The sequence below is a fragment of the Arvicola amphibius genome, chromosome 6 (genome assembly GCF_903992535.2).
Source record: "Arvicola amphibius chromosome 6, mArvAmp1.2, whole genome shotgun sequence".
Lineage (NCBI taxonomy): Eukaryota > Metazoa > Chordata > Mammalia > Rodentia > Cricetidae > Arvicola > Arvicola amphibius.
In genome coordinates, this window is record NC_052052.2 from 113,863,718 (window position 1) to 113,882,878 (window position 19,161).

The 19,161-nt window shown below is 41.4% G+C and overlaps 1 protein-coding gene across 3 annotated transcripts in view; it reads right to left on the reverse strand.

Annotated features, from left to right (window-relative positions):
• The window catches only part of Chrm3 (cholinergic receptor muscarinic 3), a 449,710-nt gene that overhangs the window by 224,234 nt on the left and 206,315 nt on the right, over positions 1–19,161 (reverse strand). For all 3 annotated transcript variants that reach the window (XM_038332293.1, XM_038332292.1, XM_038332294.1), the window contains exon 3: positions 16,934–16,995. The gene's annotated coding sequence lies outside the window, so the exon portion shown is untranslated. The remainder of the gene's footprint in view (positions 1–16,933; positions 16,996–19,161) is intronic.

The window sequence follows — 19,161 nt, forward strand, 5'->3', positions numbered from 1 at the left end:
CCAAAAACCTTAAATTTTTTTCTTTTTTATTTTTTTTGGGGGGTGTGTGTTCTGTGTGCCATTGCTCAAGAGGGTCAGAAGTGTCAGAGTCCCCTGGAGCTAGAGTTATAGGTAATTATGAGCCACTTGATGTGGCGTCTAGGCACTAAATCCCAGTTCTCTGCAGAATAGCAAATGCTTTTAATTGCTAAGTTGTCTCTCTAGCTCCATTAATTCCTTAATTTCAATGTAATGGGATACGAAATACTTATTCCATATTGTTTGTAGGTTGAGGAGGCACAAAGGGGTTTACGGTAGAGTTACATTGGGAAAAGTTCTCATCAAATAGGGGAAGGAAAAAGGAATTAGGTATTGTTTCTGTAGAAGGTTCTAGAAACAAGGGAGTTTGGGTACAGAGAAGCACAGGGCAATGTGTGGAAGCCTGCAGTGGAGGGAGAACACAGCTAGGTGGCTTGATTGACATGTGTGTACTCATGGGAGATGGTGCATACAAGGGGCAGACTAAGAACATATCTCTGAGAAATTTGCTTTTCTTCCTTGTATTTCAGCTTCCTTAAAAAGTTCTCTCAACTACTGTGTTTACATTCACACAGCTAAATGACAGCCAATGCATCACCAAGAGTGGTTGAGGCAGTGTACTCTTGGAACCCTGTTACGGTGGCGCCAGGAATAAAAGTAAAAGTTCAAGAGCACCGCGGTGATCTATACAAAAATCTTAGCACCTAAAGGTCTACACAGGCGCTGAGGCATAGAAATCCCTAGTGTATATTCGGCATTTCCTCTGCGTCTACCCTACCCACTGACTGGCTAGAGCATTGGGGGTGATAAGGTCTTCTGCGTGTTTGCCAAGCTAGCATCTGAAATAGCAATAGGCTTTCATCTCCTACAAGGAAACCTGGTCTCTGCAGACAGTCCGCTCAGGGTGATATGGCTGTACACTACACTTGAGCCAATCCAAAACTAGGCTCGTATTGTCTCATTTTACAATCCCGAGTGAGGCTGCAGAATCATAGTGAGAACAAGATTCACCGTTTCTACACTCACGGCTTTTCTAAGAGTCTCCAACATGGCAGTCCCGATGCCACTGACAAACTCATTCAGTCGTGTGAGACTGAAAAGAACAGTCAAGAAACTCCCAGTTTTGTCTCAAATTGCTGAAAGAATGCTAGTACACACATTCAGGAAGGCTGGGAATTGTCCCAACAAAGCATTTTGTCATCTACATTTTGCAGGCTTATTTTCTTAAATCCTATAGTGCGAGGCCTCCATAAAGCCTCTTATTACTATGATGTAAAATCATTTTCAGAAATAGACATATTATGCCAATCACATGTCATATCTACTAGTCTAAAGAGGAAAGACTTCTTGTATGAGGTGTTTGGGCTTGGTTTGCACTCATTGCTAGACTCCTGATTAGCTTTCAGTCAGGTGCAAGTAGGAACTTGTGGAGCTCTCTTAAAATGGGGTTTTGCCAGATTATATTTTTTAACTTCTTTCTTCATTAATATTTAAACATATATATCTATACACACATATGCATACATGTATAACGATATAATTTATTGATGTATACATGAAAGTAAACACATTCACATGTAGGCATCTCAAAAACATGCTTCCTACAACGATAGTCACAGGATACGTGGTGCACTCAGGACTGTTCTATTCCACCCTACCCTACCCTACCCTACTCTATTCATTTTACTCAACTCTGTTCCCTTCCCTTCTATTCTCATATTCAATTCTATCATAATTATCAATCAGCTTTCATTCATTAGGGTAGTTTTAGAGATGAAGAAAAATTCAACAAAAAGAGCTCCCATAAACTCTTTCTTCCCTAGTTCCCATCACATTTAACATTTTTTTCTCGTTATTAGCTCATATTAATGTGGCTTCCTTGTCATAACTAATGATGCATCGTTAGCATGCTGTCCTTGCCTAGAGTTCAAGGTTGACATTAGTGCTCAAGGTTGACATGGGTGCCCTACACTCATGGATCCAGTGCCCTGAAAGTCCCCGGCGTTCCACCTGTCCAATCTTCTTTCCTCAGTGGGTTAGTTACCTTTTTCATTGCTTTGACAAATACAACTCAAGGCAGGATGGATTATGATTTGAAGTACAGTCCATGAGGTGGGGAAAGGACGGTGGCAGGAGCAGGAGGCAGCTGGTCACATTGTGACTGCAGTCAGGAAGCAGAGAGACTAAGGCTACAACTCAACTAATTGTTTAGTCTGGAACCATAGGCCCATGGCACGGAGTTACCCAAACTGAGAACAGGACTTCCCTGCTTAGTCACACCTATCTGGAATCCTCTTAAACACACTCAGTGGTGAGTTTCCCTGGTGATTTTAAATCCAGTCAAGTTGATGGTGAAGACTGTCCATTGCACCTACAGGCTCCTGATACTGACCCCCACCCCACCTCAGCGCATAGTAACAAGAGGTAGATGAACTCATAAATTTACACAGAGCACCCAACCTACAGTAAGTCCTCAGCAACTGTGAGGCTGTTGTTTTTATTCCTCACTGCTCCGTGTGCCCTTTGTGTCATCTGGAGCATAAAGTTTTCTTTTGTTTTTTGTTTTTTTTTTTTTTTTTTGTTTTGTTTTGTTTTTTTGGAAGCTAAAGGAGTGCAGCTTTCACAGACTTACTCATCTATGGAAGCTTTTCAAAAGAGCTAAGTAAAAAACTTTGAAATATCTGTGATTTGTTAAGTGTAGGGAGGAGGAAGAGAGTAAAAGGATGAGCAAGATGCATAATACTAGGCTCAAGAGCAGAAATAATCGAAACAGCACTTGGAAGACAGGGCCTCATATGATTAATCAGAGAATTAAGAACAAAAAATGAAAACCGCTTCATTGGTCCCATTTAGAGGTCACAGGTGACTTTTTAAATGATGACTACCTCAGCTTCCTCTTTCGGTGGCTATGAAAGCAGGACCTCACACAGCAGAGTACAAAGTTCTTCTGTTTCGTGACTATGGGACTTGCAGTAGCTTTGGCCCACCTTTAGGAACATGTTGAAGACACATTCAAACAATTTTTTTGTGTTCTTTGCTTCAGAAGAGGAACTTTCAAATGGGAAAATTGATCTGTTGTTGACTATGGCTGACATTGCCACAAGTGACTGTTTTAATTTAAATTAAGCCCAGAGAATTAAAACTCCATTTTTTCAAGTCTTCCTGGTCCCATTTAGTGCTCAGTAACCACAGGCAGTCAGTGGCTGTAGCTCCGCATTTAGAACATTTCCATCACCCTGAAGAAGTCCCTCAGTAAATAAAGTCTGCAATGCATGTCTTGAGTGCATTCCATCATTAATTCCTTTATACATTATCTGAATTAATACCACAAATTACATCTATTCTATACTTTTCTCTGTGGTGCTTGATTACGGGCAGTAAAAATAAAATTGATCTTCATGTTTGATTAAATGAAGCATCAAGGTATATTGTATTTATCTTCTCTCAGCTTTTTCCACTGGTAAAATAAAAATATTTAAATAAAAAATAAATATAGAATATTTAAAACAAATTTTAAAAAATTCTCATGGAAGAAGAAGGCACATAGATGTGCCAGTGGAAATGGTGATGGAATGTGTCTAAAGGTGGGGCAGAGAGAGCCAGTTCTCTAAAGCACCTGTCGACTCCCCCCCTTTTCTGTTATAAGAGTAGGTACTCAGTCAGTCTTTGGCTTTTTTTTTTCCCAGACAGCTATCCCTTCACCATGTGCACGAGACACACAAGTATGTTTAATTTTGCTTTCTATGAAAGCATCTTGAAATCATGGAACTCAAAAATTTACTAGAAAGGCAGGAGTAGCTGAAACTAAGATTATCTCCCATTCAACAGATGGGAAAAAAAAGCTCAGTTCAGCCTGGGAGGTCAAAGAAGAAACTAAAGTTTTTCATGCAGTAGCCTTGAGCCCATTGTTAGGTCTTGCAAAAAAACAAAACAAAACAAAAAATGTTGTTTTTGTGAAAAAAAAAAAAAAGAGAAACAGTTTGTCTTGCCTCTGCTTGACCTTTTGGTATGCAAAAACACTAAGGCTGGCTGACATTCCGGCTGCACAGTTTGCAGCTGTGTAATCACTGGGGTCTGGGAGTCCTGACTATACTTAGTTCAGCTCGTGGAGTCCTTTTGAGACCAAGACAATGGAACTTATAATTAGCAAACTACTATAAGTCTAGAACTATGACACATGAATAGAACTCTTCCTTTTTCTCTTCCCTTCCACAGGGGCAGGGCATAAAAATAGAACAAGAAACCAGTAACAGTTGCTCTTCCTCTCACATCACCTTTAATAAAAATATAACCAAGGATGGAACTTGGCAAGAGTAATGTCCAGCGAGAGGAGGGTGACGCTCATTTTCCTTGGTCACCTGAACTTTCTGACATGCAGGAGTGAATGTGAGCCTGTCGGAGAGGAATGTGTTACCAAATGCCTTGCATTTACACGCCCAGCACCTAGTCGTCCATTATCCACGGTGGTGTGTTCCAAGCCTGCGTAGGTGCTTGAATAAACAAGCACAATACAAAACCCTGCATGTATTTTCTTCTATGTCCTGAAGTATTCCACATAGTACCAGAGTTAATCTGTCCCTCCCATGCTTTGTGCCTGGGTGTTATTTTGTTCTACCACTTCTGCTCTCTGGACCTATTATTAAGTAAAGTAAGGGTCACTTGAATAAAGCACTGCCATACCGCAATAGTCATGTAAACCCAAAGACTATTAAGTTTTAACTAGCAGGTAGTATATATAGCGTGGATACTGCAAAGGAAGAGATGGATCATGTCTCAAGGAGGACTGGCCAGTATGGTCACACTGCTTAGGAAAATGTGCAATTTACAACTTATGAGTTGTTTACTTATGGAATTTTCCACTTAATATTTTTAGACTATAATTTACTGTAGGTAACAGCAACTTGGAAAGCAAAATCATGCATAAGGGAAGCTATTGTATCACAAGTCCTGCTCAGAACTTTATTACTTTTCCTTGGGCCACTGATAATAACTTTTTCTGTCTTCTTACTGATTCCTTCTTCAGCTCATTGATGGATGTCAGATGAGTATTAATAAACAAACAAACAAATTCCCAGTTTAGAACTACCATGTGACCACGAGCTCCTGTAAATTATGTATGGAACAATAAAGTTCATAACAATAAGCTTCATCTTGACTTATCTTTCCCTATTCTGCCTCCGATCCTGTCACACCTGGAGTTCCCAGAGCTGTGTCTCGGTTCTTCCTTCACAGACTCTTTCCTGACTCTGCTGTTTCCTTTGCTTTTCCTTCAGCAGGACTGCAGCTCCTTTTCCAGACTCGGTCCATCACCAGCCCATCCATCAAAATCTTTTGTCTCTCCAAGTTCAAGCAGTGTAATCAATTCTTCCTGCCTCATTTAGCAGAAAATTTCCTTTCTGCCTGTTTCATTTTATCTTGCTTTCTGAGTGTATGTGGCCTGTTTTCTACAATTACATACATTTGAAATCGTTAAGCAGTCCTGAGGTGTCTGGACCATTTTTAAAAAGCAGTTTCCGGCTCCTCTGTAGAGGCCTCTGTTTCTGATGGGACAGTCACATCCCCCTCCTCCCAGTCTGTAAGCAGAGCCTGACTTTCTTTCTTGTAGACACAATTCGGAACCAACCTTGAGTTGGTCTTTTCTGAACTTCATTCCCAAGTGCTCTTCGATCTTCATACTTTCTTTCCCATCTATTTCTACAACATGCAGTTTTAACTCGATTCTGCTAAATAGACCTGATATGTGATTCCTCTGTGAATCAGTCCAAGATAGTCCTTCCCCATTTCTCAAGCCATTTTTGATCCTCTCGCCTTCACCAAGAATCTTAACAAGAGATCTATTCAACTGGGCCACCACTCCTCTGCCTCTGACGGCTCCTCTAATACTGACCCATCCACTGACCTCACCTTACTCTTTGACTCTAAATCCTTCCTTGTCTATGTTGTATCAGAATTCAGCTCAGATCTAAAAAAAAGCTAAGGCTTTTTTTCTTCCTCTTCTGTAATAATTCCTGAATAAATATGCTCTGATCGTTTATCACCCAGTCCAGGTTGATACTTCCCACTGTCCAAGAGAGGCATGGTCCCGTTGGTCATTTAAATAATGTAACTACAGATGTGAGAACTCAGGGCCTCATGTTAGGTAGCCTTTCATCTTCCCACCATGCTATCCTCCTACAAAACAGTTCTAATGAAAAAAAGAGCATCATATGGACCATTTCATTTGATCTTCACAATACTGTCTGGTAGGCTGAAGTTACCATCCTATGCTATTTAAGAAAATGAAGTTCAAGGAGGCCAAATGACTTGACCATAGTGATGCAAAGGTAGCTAATATCCAAGGGGGAAGAAAACTCAGAACATGATAAGGTGCATATACAGCTCCTTGCCTGAAGCTAAATCTCACTTGTTTCTAGTTCACCAACAACCCAGGGTTGAGAAATGAGGGGGAAAGACAGAATGGCGACCTTGTCTTCCTCATTATTTCCCCTTGCCCCTGCTCAGCAGGGAGGAAATAATCAAAACAGCTAACATTTATTGAGTGCTTGGCAAAAGGCAGGTGCTATATATAAACACCTTACCTGTAACTACCTCCTTTGTCTCTCCTGATACTGTTTATGACCACAGAGTACAGATGGGCGAAGGAGATTAGGAAATGAGTTTGCTCAAGGGGGAGTGAGCATTGAATCAACACCCATGCACTTTAAAGACCCATTTTTAACCTTGATGTCTGGGCTGTTCAAATTTTACTGTGCCCAGGAATCACCTGGAGAACTGTGGACAGCAGTGTGTGACTTGGTAGAGCTGAGTTGGGGTCAAAGATTCTGCCTTGCCAATAAGCTTCCAGCTGATGCTCCTTGGATCACACCCAAGTATTAGATTCTTTTTATTAGTCCCTGAAAGGGTTGAATATAGTCACTCAAGTGACCAGAGTTTTAGTTCCAGAAAGTATGAAGACAAGAGAGGAGGGCCCTGATTTTCTCTCTGAGTTGGGTCTGCTCTTCAAATTTGTTCAGAGCAACCTCTAGCTGCAAATCCCCCTTGTCTGTACTCTCAAAAGAATATCTGTAGTATGAAGCATTTGCAAAAAGACTCTAGGTATTATTTAATTATGTTCATTGCAAACTTTAATTGTTCTTCTTCTATCTGAACACAACCTTGTCTTTATTACAGTTTCTATGTTCCATGATGTCCCAACTCTGTTTTTCAGTGAGGCACATTTGTTCATAAAATTACTTTAGCTCATGCATCTTGTCATTAAGCATCCATTCAAATGAAATTTGCTGATAAAGATTAATAGAATATATTAGCTTCCTTTTATAGTACTGGGGATAAAACTCCTCCAATCAGCCATATATAAGTCTTCTGGTTCAACTAGAATTAAACTTTAACTCACTCTATACCCCTAGCAGGCCTTGAACCTTCAGCCCCCCTGACTCACTTTCCTGAGAAGTTAGGCTTGCAGGCTAATGTTTCTGTTTTCAGTTCAATCTATAGCTTCTTTTTTTTTTTTTTTGATTTTTGAGACAGGGTTTCCTTGTAGTTTTTGGTACCTATCCTGGAACGAGCTCCTGTAGACCAGGCTGGCCTCGGAGGCAGAGGCAGGCGGATCTCTGTGAGTTCAATCTATAACTTTTAAAGGTGAAGGTGTTAAGTTGGGAGCGTAGGTCCCAGTCCCTCGCATCCATCTCAGCCCCCAGGCCTGGTCTGTACTTCAAATCCCAGCAGGCCAGGTCCTGACCCCTCTCTGGGGGTGGGGTCAGGACCACTCCCCAGGGTACTTAAGTGATCCCCCCCCCCAAAAGAAGAACACGTGGTCTCCCTTTCTTCCTCCTGGGGGTTGCGTTCCTGCGGCTTCCCGGTTTCCCCCTGGGGGCTGCTCGAGAGCGCAAATCTCCCATTAAACCTGGATATTTTTTAATTTGGCTTGTTTTGATTTGACTTGATTGGGAATTTTTGCATCGTCAGAAAGCTCGCTTAGGAAATATTCCTAACATTTGGAGGTTCCACCTAACAAAAGGGTCCCTTTAAAATTATGAGTTCATAAAATGGGCTTTGCTTATTGCTTAATTTTGCTTTTGCATGTTTAGTTTATTAAAACTTTATTATTAAGAACTTAGCAAATAATAGATATCTCATATAGAAATGAACCCAAAGTCTATATGCACCTCAGTGAGCTTCTGTATAGGCAGACACAACAACCATGCAGAAGTCGTGACACTTCGCACTGAGAGCAGCCGCGCATGCTGAAGCTGTGGAGCTTCACAGTGGAGCTTCATAGAGGATCCTACACTTTCAGTATCAAATACATTCGTATGCACTTATATACCACTAAGAAATGACAAGTCCACATGTGAGTCAAAATCAGAAATACAATTAGCTTTGTGTCTTCATTCATGACTCAGCTGTCTATTACCTGCATTCTGTCCTTTCTCAACACTAATACCCTTCCTTTTTCTCCTTTCTGCATACTACGATGTACCAATCTGTACAGTTGTGTGTATGTATATAGATTACATACACGTGTGTGTGTGTGTATTATAGGCTAGGATCTGCATATGAGGGAGAATATACAGTTCATTTTTTGGTCACTTTAGTGAACTACGTGCTGGGCTGATCTCTGTTGATCAATTTGGAAACCAAAATCCATAATTTTATAATTACATAGACCTACATACATACCATATCTTAAGACACTGATTTTAATGTGTACTTGTAGGATGCTATTACAACAACATTTTATTTAATCAGTTGCATTTAGTTTATTCAGTTTTGTCTTTGTCATGTTCACTGGCTCAGATGCTGTGATAGGCTATGGTAATTAATGTCACTTCCTAATAGAAAACCTCATTACATACAGTTAGCCCCTCAAGATGTTGGCTCTAAAATGAACTCCCCCCCCACACACACACACATAAAAATCTCCACTTAGGCCGGGCGGTGGTGGCGCACGCCTTTAATCCCAGCACTCGGGAGGCAGAGGCAGGCGGATCTCTGTGAGTTCGAGGCCAGCCTGGTCTACAAGAGCTAGTTCCAGGACAGGCTCTAAAAAAAACTACAGAGAAACCCTGTCTCGAAAAACCAAAAAAAAAAAAAAAAAAAAAAAAAAAATCTCCACTTAGCTTATGAAAAGTGAACTTGAATCAATTTCTGCTAGATTCATCAGTCTTGGATGAAATACAGATCCGCGGTCACAACGGCAGGCTGCAATTGCCTTCGATTCTCCTTCAAATCAACTTTCAAACTTTGTGTTCTGATGACAGATAATCTCTCCAAATCTTACTTCCTCCAGTGTAGAACAATCCCTCGTGATCTCATACCCATCCCTTACACTCGAGTGCTACACCAGTCATTTTATGAGCAATTTCTTTATTATTCTCATAGCAATCCCGAGCAACAAGGTGGTTCAGTGACTCCTTTTTACAGATTGAAACTAAGGCTGTGAGAAGTGAAATTACAACTAATATTGCTACTATCACCAGGAGTGGGGCTGTTGTTAATGGAAGCCATATAGTCATATAGTAATGAGAGCCCTTACATTGGTTTGTCAGGTCTCTAGCCCCATTGATGATGGCCCTGTCCTTACCCCCAAGCACCTTCCAGACATCCCACCTTCAAAAGTCATCACTTTGGAAGTCGGGATCATTGACTCATACTGATTCAATGGGCATGGAATCATTTAGATCATGACTTCCATGACTATTAACACTTCTATGACAAGCATTGTACTACTCATGTGTTCATATAATATACTATTATAGTGTTCTATGTACATACTTTAAAAGCTGTATTCAGCACTACTCCTATCCCTTGCTCATGTTAAGCCATTTCAGTGCTCTTCTCTTATACTAAATATAAAATTCAAGCTCCCATAGCACAGACACTCCTTTTTATGCCATCCTCCTGCCTCCATACATCCTGTTCTCGCACATATCCTACGAGGGACCATCAGCATCCAGAAGTAGTCACTTGCATTGCCTTCATATCTACAACCCCTTATTGTCCTCTGTTTTTTCTACTTAAACTATGCCCTCTAGGGAAGACAAATATTGTTAAGTTTTCTATCATTTGGGGTCTGATTTGATATAAATACACAGTATCATGCATGTATATATGACATGGAGTATAAGTAAATTTGTCTGGGGAAACAAAGGGGACCAATGGGAGGGGTGAAGAGAGACAGAGTGGGGCATTAAGGGAATAAATATACCCAGTGTATTGATACAACATATACTTGTTTGCAGACTAAAAATACATTTTAAAATAAAGAAAAATGGAATATATCAAGTCCAAGTTACACACATAATAATGCTTCTGTTTGTCAAAGGATAAAGACATATGCCCATGTTATAGTTTAATCTTCAATAAAATCAATCAATCAACCAGTCAATCTATCTATCTAGTTGAGTCACATTTTACATCGCTCTTTTCTTAAAGTTGTATACGTATGCTCCTGAAGTCCTGTAAACACACCACCTCTTATTCTAAGTAGCATCCCAACCACACCTCCCTTTTACAAACATATCCTTCAAGCCATCTTTGAGTCTATCTCTGTGAAGTCTTTGGGACTCCAAACAAACTAAAGACACAGATCATTGTAGCTTGATCACAACACTTCAGCCTGGTGCCATAAGGAGCATTTCCCAGCACTTACACACACACACACACACACACACACACACACAGCTTGAATCATCATGGTGTATTTTCAGCTCATCACAGGAACAGACTGCTTATTAAAGCATTGGTACAGGTCACCTAGCACTCATGTCCCAGGAACATGAGGCAAGAACTAAATAACTCTATTGCTGAAAGAACATGTTGAAATTGGATAGGGTTTGCAGCCTTGGGATAATGAGAAATTGTATAAATTTAATTTTTTTCCCTATGACACACTGGAATGTAAATGTAGTTCACACACACACACACACACACACACACACACACACCTGTTCCATTTTATCACATTACAAGCTCCTTTTAAGGTTCTTTTCAATGTGCTGTGAAAGCTTCCTCTGGCCTCGCATGCATGCTGCTTAGCACAAAGGTCATGCCTTTAATTTTCAAGTCCATTTCCGCAACTTTTTCATCATGAGCACAAGACCCCTCTTGCTTCTCTTGGACTGTAAATGTATTTCTCTGTGTTGTGAAACTCCTTTCAGTTAAAAACCACCACCTAAAAACTCCAGACCTGAATTTTCATGAAAGCAATCACCCAGTTTCTCTTGCTTGCTATGACTATGTTGCTGTAATTTTTTAAAAAATATTTATTTTATTTTTTTAGATATTTGTTTTATTTATGTGTATGATTGTTTGCCTGCATGCATGACTGTGGAGGTCAAAAGAAGGTACTGGATTCCCTGGAACTGGAATTATAGATGGTTGTGAGCCACCACATGGGTGCTGAGAACTGAGCCCAAATTCTCTGCGAGAACAGCAAGTTTTGTTTTCTGTGCATAGGACTGAGAGAAAGGAAGAGAAGCACGTGGTCCACAATGAATAAGAATACCTGTGTACACAAGGCAGCTGGGTTAGAAATGGTCTTATTCCCTTTTGTTACATGCCTGTAACATGTAGCCCATTTCCTTCATGGTGAACATCTTTCTGTCATGTTTGTGTGCATGTGCATGTATGAGCACATGTGTGTGAAGGCCAGAGATTAATGTTGGATGTCTTCCTCAACAGCGTTTCACCTTGTTTCCTGAGACAGAGACAGAGTGGCTCACTGCTTTGGTTGCGCAGCAAGCTCAGAGAGCTTCTTTTTTTCTGTCATCCTCCCATGGCATTGAAATGAAATGCATGTGTACTACGCATGGCTTCTGACAGTGCTGCTAGGGGTCTGAGCTCTGCTCCCCAACCTTGGATGCCAAGCACTGAGCCATTTCTCCCACGTCCTGGGTCTGACGTTACTGACTGAACCATCTCCTCTCTCCACCTTCTGTGCCTGATTTCTATCATTTTATATCCTTTAGAAGATGGATAGTCATTTTTGTTCAGTTTTAAAAGCAGATCATTCTGTTCAATAGGATCAGTCTCAATTTTTAAATGTTTTCCTACCATATAATTATCATCTACCAGAGACCCAAAAGTACTGTCAATGTGACTGAAATCAGAATGTAAATATTTTATCAACAGCTGTCAAATCTCAATTGGCAGCAAACAGAAAGCCCCTGAATTGCTAGCATCTAGGCAGAAGGCTATATTACTTAATTGACAGATAAGACATTCTTCTGGTTTCCATGTTCCCGTCAGCATTTTTAATGTATTAACATTGTGTGCTTCTCTACACAGTCACTGTGACAATCAGGATGAAGAGCAAATAACCTTGCTGTGCTCTCTGGGAAACACCCAACACAGGGTAGCTGCCTGCCTTTCAGTACATTGCTTCAACTCATGATATCTATGGTGTCTGCTCCTGACATAGACTGAATACTGGTGTCAACGGATTGTTATCACCTCCATAAAAAGAAAAAGGGTTGCCATTAGCAGTTCTAGAACTCAATATTTTACTTTCTGAGTCTTTATCCAACCAACTTTCTAATTGTGAATGTGCTCAGCTTAGCCAAAAAAACAATCCCTGTAGACACACATAGAGATGACCTTCCATCCTCATTGTAGATAAAGAGGCCACTGAACTGAGATTTCTCAGGTGGTCTTTCCGAACGACTTAGGTTATTTTCTGTTTACACCGCTGTCTAGCCTTATGTCTCTTCTCTTATCATTTTCCCTTAGGATATTTTTCCATTCTTACTCATTGAAGCAGCAGACATATTGGAGCAATGATTAATTTCTCTAAAGGTGACGAAGCCTACACCATATTCTGACTACAGCCACACCTTTAATAAATATTTATAAGTCTGCAAGGAAAGGTGTGCTTTCGGGAACAAGGATAACGGATGAGGCCCTGTCCTTGTGGAGGGTATTGCCAAAGTGAGGGAGAGACAACAGATTATAAACAACCGTGACCCAATTACGTCTATCTTGCCCTTATGCTATATCATTATTTGCTAAGGAGGGGATATTCTATTATGCCTGTAAAAATTAAACTCTTTCATTTTTAAAGGGTATAGAAAATGTTTCCCAGGACAGAGGAGAAAAGAGAGAGAGAGAGAGAGAGAGAGAGAGAGAGAGAGAGAGAGAGAGAGAGAGAGAGAGAGAGAGAGAGAGAGAGAGAGGGAGGGAGGGAGGGAGGGAGAGGGAGGGAGGGGGAGAGAAGGAGGGAGGGAGAGAGGGAGAGGAGACGAGAGGAGAGGAAGGGAGAAGAGAGGAGTGGAGGGGAGAGGAGAGGGGTGGAAAAGAGAGGAGAGGACAGACAGACAGACAGACAGACAGACTAGGGAAATGTGAATGAATGGAAGTGCCAAATAGTGTCAAGTGCTAGAGGCCCCAAAGGGAGAAACCAATGAGACACATGGAAGCGAAGCAAAGCAAAGCAAAGCAAAGCAAAGCAAAGCAACGCAAAGCAACGCAAAGAGTGAAGTCAGAGTTGAGGAAGCAAAAGGGAATAAGCATGAGTGAGCCAGATCCCATCAGACATGCTAAGTCATGGCGGTACATTAGGACTCATTGCAAATGCACGGGAAAGAGCAGGTGGATTCCAGCAGATCTTACTAGGCTTCCCAGAGTGGAGTTTGATGAGTACCAGATATGTTTCTGTGTGGTCAGAATGGAAGTCAAGTGGATGCTAATGCCCTCATCTGAGAGGCAGTATACTGAGGAATATGGCAAAAGACGCCAGAGATCCAGGATGCATTTGGAGGAAAGCAAAGGAAAGGAAGGAGCTGATAACCCAAGGATTCCAAGCCAGAAAGAGACCCTTGGTCTTTCCTAAATATCAGAGAAAATCAAAAGAGATGAGGAACAATTTTGTGAAAGAACATCTTTACACTCTTCTCCACTTACAAACAAGGACAGAGGTCTGGGAAGGGGGATGATTTTTCAAAACTATACAAGCTGGACCATAGCCTGCCACCCTGTCCTCTCTGTTACCAGCCCAGGGATTTTCCCATTATTCAGCCCTTCCTTCCCAGATACAACTCAGTGTCTTCTTCAGCACCTGCCATGATTTTTTCTTGGAAAGAAATTTCATTACATAACTTAATTTTTACCTGCATTATTTCTTTCCTGGAACCAAATAAACATGATTAAAAATAATGGCTGCATGAAGAAGCGTATTTGAGGTTGAAATCATAGGATAAAATATGGATTTTGGTGGCCACACATAGGCCACATCTTCTAAACATTTGTTTCAAAAGGACAAAATACAATAGAAGATGCTGGAAATTAGTATTGCATTTATTGCATTCCTCAGGATTCATAGGCAACTCCAATGCATCTCCCCGCTCCAAGACCTGACGTTTTTCTGCATATATTTTATTTTTTTCCCAGAAAGGAATAGATTCGCTTGGTTCACTTAATTTGATAATACACTAGTGGAATAATCTAATGGAAGCCTCATGACTTCACAAAATGTTTCTTAGTTGAGCAGGCCCACTTCATAGCTGTAAAAATGTAACAGCAACAGCCTGGGCTCCCTGTACCACACAGCCATATCAGGACTGGCCCAGGTACAACATGGGGAAGGACAACCAATAGTCCAAGTATAAATGTCACTAATGACACTGACTGACTGGGCAAGGTTATTATCATCATAGAGCTGTTTCGCCAGCTGCAAAATACAGATAAAAGAAGTATACAACCTGTCATACTGGTCTGAAGATTAAGTCAAGTGTGGACAGATGTTGAGCCTAAAGACCCAGTGTGAAGGCTCTGAATCATCTTGGACCTTGCTGGAATCTGAGTGTCAGATGACCCAATAAGCTCCACCAAGTCAGTGCATGAGTGTATGCGTGTGTGCCTGTGTGTGTGCTCGTGAGCACATGTGCACATGTGTGTATGTGTGTATCCACAGTCTCTTCAGGGCTTATACTCATTTTCTCTTTCTGCTCCCGACCCCTATGACTGTGCTGCATTTATCTTTGAGATTGAAATAGGAGGCTATGCTTCTCTATTAGGATCCTGAAACAGAAGAAAAGGAGAACCTTTCAAAATCAATTCTTCCTAAGGAAGCCGCCTTTAGGGCTCTAACCCAGAGCCCACTGGCTAGAACTGGATCAAAGAGCTAAAGTAAAGGATGCTGAGGAGATGGGATGGGACACTGTTTTTTCCCCCTCTGAGACAAGATTTCCTGAGGCAGCCGGGCTGACCTGAAACTCATTATGTAGCCTAGACTGACTTCAAGTTCGTGGTAATCATCCCGCCTCAGTTTCCTGAGTACCAGAGTTACAGATGTGAGTCACCAGGCCCATTATGCTGTGAACATTTAGTTGAAGTGCTTTGCTGTCCTTCACAGCATCAAGATTCTGCTAGGAAGGAAGCATGCATTTGGGGTAGGATAGTAACAGAGTTCTCTGGATAGAAAAAAAATTATTGTCAGCAGTAATGTGGAAAGAAAATTGTGCTGTCTCACAATCTTGCTCTTTCTTTATGCTCACAATCTGGATTTGGACTACTTGAACAAAGACAATATAAATCAAAGGACAGTTCTTAAACTTAGGAGATTTGCAGAAGCCAGCTACTGCCCCAGAAGTTATTCAAGAATCTATACATACAGTGATCTGTCTGCACAAACTAAGACACATGCTGGTAATTCAAATATTCTGCATTCCGATGTTGTTGAAGTAAATTATCTATCTATCTATCTATCTATTTATCTATCTATCTATCTATCTATCTATCTATCTATCTATCTATCTATCTATCTATCTATCTATCTATCTATCTATCATCTATCATCTATCTATCTCTATCTATCTATCTATCTATCTATCTATCTATCTATGTATCATCTATCTATCTATCTATCTATCTATCATCTATCATCTATCTATCTCTATCTATCATCTATCTATCTATCATCTATCTATCTATCTATCTATCTATCATCTATGTATCTATCTATCTATCTATCTATCTATCTATCTATCTATCTATCTATCATCTATCTATATATCAACTATCTCCATCTATTTATCATCTCTCTCTCTCTCTCTCTCTACACACACACACACACACACACACACACACACACATATTTAAAATAAAGTCAGCTCGTTTTCTGTTAGCATGCCTTTACTTTAAATTTGAATCAGATGAGGAAATGACACAGTGTTATTTCTGCTAAGGAACAACTGAGCAATTGAAAATGTCTGCATAGTCATATTGCGATGCACACAGTCTGGGAATAAATGGGGACAAATTGTAATGGCGTGTATATTCAAAGATGCCATGGTGAAACATATTATTTTGATGGGGAAGAAGTGATGCACACAGCAGAAAATTTAAGTTGTCCCCAAAACCAGCTCATAATTTATTTTTCTCACTGATCAGCTTAAAGACCAAGCCATTGAAAGACCTAAATAATCCAGACCCCCCTAGCAGGAAAAAAATAGAGCCAAAAATCTAAGCAGGGAGAGAAGAATCAGAAATCTAGGATTAGCTGGTTCAGTTTCAGGAACTAGTTGAAGATAAAGTTAGATTGTAATCTTGAGTATAATCTTGAGAAACAGGGAATTGCCCCCTTGATCATCACTGGTATTTTCGGAATTTTCTGTGACGCCCTCCCTACCCTTTTCAGATTACTGGGCTGTGGTTTCTTCCTTTAAAAACCCCTTCTTCCAGTTACTCGGGGTCGAACTCCTCCCCTGCATGGGTTATGAGTCTCGGCCCCAGTGCACTGGTTCCTGTCTTGTCGAATAAACCTGGTGTGATTGCAGCAAGGACGGTCTCTCATGAGTTACTGGGGGGAGGGGGGGTATGTCGTGTTATCCTGAGACCTGAGTGAGAGTCTCCCCACACTGGGGATCTTTCACCATCAATTCCCCTTTCAAGCAAAGAATCAACTAGAAAAGACACTTACCTTACTGTACCTTTGTTGAAGTTCGGAAGGTCCCGTGCTTGGCCACTAGTCAGAATGCAGCACTAGAAAACAACAAAATGTGGTTAACAAAAAAACAGGACCATGGGAAGACAAGGTAAACGGTTAAGAAAAAAATGATTCGAAGCAACATAAAGAGTTATAGAATGTCCGATTGGAAGTGAATTGAGGCTAAACATCCAAGTTATCAGCAATGAGGGCACAGGGATTCAGAAAAGCTAAGTTATATATCACTGGGAGCTGGGGATATGGCTCAGTAAGTAAACTGCCTGCCATACAAGTATGAGAACCTCAGTTCCATCTCGAGAATTCACATTAAAGCCTGGCATGGCGGTGCACACCTGTAACTCCAGAACCTTGAAGGTAGAGACTGGAGGAGTCCCAGAATTTCAGGCCAGTGAGAGAACATATTAAAAACAGGAGGGGGTGGGGGCTGGGAAGAACTGAACCCAGCTGGATCCTGGTTTTGCAGGTTCATCCCTCAAGCACCCCTAAGCTCAGGGTGACAAAGAGCATCACCAAGGAAAGTGAGAATGATGACATTGCTCTCCCTCCCTTTTCAGCCCTCCTTATCTTCAGAGGGATGTCATGTGCCTAATATCCCAGAAGGCCCTGCATTCCACCATTCCATGGAAACACTCAAGAATAAACTCCTGTAATTGTGGGGGCCAGCCATGATAATCTAAGTCTGGGCAGGTCACCCACAGGAAGTTCTTTACTTCCGGCCATTATCACCTGGGATTCCGACCATTGATAAATTTAAATCAGAGGCCCTAGTCACAGTAGTTTACCCTGAAGCAATACCTGGTAGCAAGAAAGAATCACAAGCTGAGATAACCCAGCCCCCACCTAGGGCAGACCATTCAAAGGAAATGCCTGACATTTCAACTGCTGTAGATAGGATCACCTGCCAGCGCACCTCACCAGGACACCCCTAGACAAATGTCAGCCAATCAGGGTCCTGAACCTCAGGGACCCCTCACTCCCAATTCTAATTGAGCTCAGAGCTCTCCAGATATTTCAATATGTTGGACACGCAGAGAGACCGAGTTTGCAAACTTGATTAAAATAAAGGCTCTTTGCTTTTACATATGGGACTCGGTCTCCTTTGTTAGCTTTTGTGGGGACCCCACATATTTGGGCATAACAGTAATGACCTCATGAAGAGTCTCATCTCACAGGAGGAAACAATGAAAATACTAAGGCCACCCCTCGCATGCACTCGCATGGAAGGTCTAGCACATGGCCAAAACCTTAGAGAAGTGACCTGGTTTACTTTCTGTTGTGGTAAACATGGAGATCAAAAGCAACATGGGGAGGTTAGGTTTTACTTCATCTAATTCACTGAGGGAAGTTGAGGTAGGAACTAAAGCAGAGACCATGAGCAACACAGCTTATAATCTTGTTCCTTACAATTAGCTTAGCTACCTTTCCTATAAGTCTCAGGCTTGCCTGCCCAGGAATGGTTCTGCCTATAGAGGGTAGGCCCTCCCATATCAATCAGAAATAAAGAAAATGCCTTCCAGACATGACGACAGGTAAATCTGCTGGAGGCAGTTTCTCAATAAGAACTCCTTCATCCTAGGTATGCCAAAGATTGTGGCAATTTGACAAAACCTATCAGCACATGAAACACTTCTTTATTAATCTAATTTTTAATGATTATGTGTATGGAAGCTACAGACCAATCTGAGTGCCAGCCCTAGGAACACTGTCTACCTGGCTTGAAGTTCATCAGCTATGCTAGGTAAGCTGACTGATAAGCCCCAGGGCTATGTAATTCTCTGTGTTCCCCAGTGCTGGAATTACAAGTGTGTACCAGCACATCCAGTATCTTCAAACAGAGAGCAAACTCAGGTACTCACGCCTATGTGGCAAGTACTTTATCGACTGATCGATCCCCCTGGCCCTAGCCCTGACAGCACTGCTTTAAAGGTTAAGCAGGCAAATAGAAGGGCACTGTGGGAGAGCATAGAGGAGCCTGTGGGTGTGAAGGATGCTACTGTGAATGACGTGAAGGAAGCAGGCATCACAGAGAAGCAAATGGGACCGGGCCTGCACGGAAGGAACAGGTGAGAAAGGAACTTCAAAGGGAGAAGTTGGTAGGAACCTAGAGTCACACGCAATGGACTTTCTCAGCAAGGAAGAGGGAACTGAGCAGCAAACGCCACAAGTGTGACCTGTGACAACGAAAGCTCAGAGATGGACAG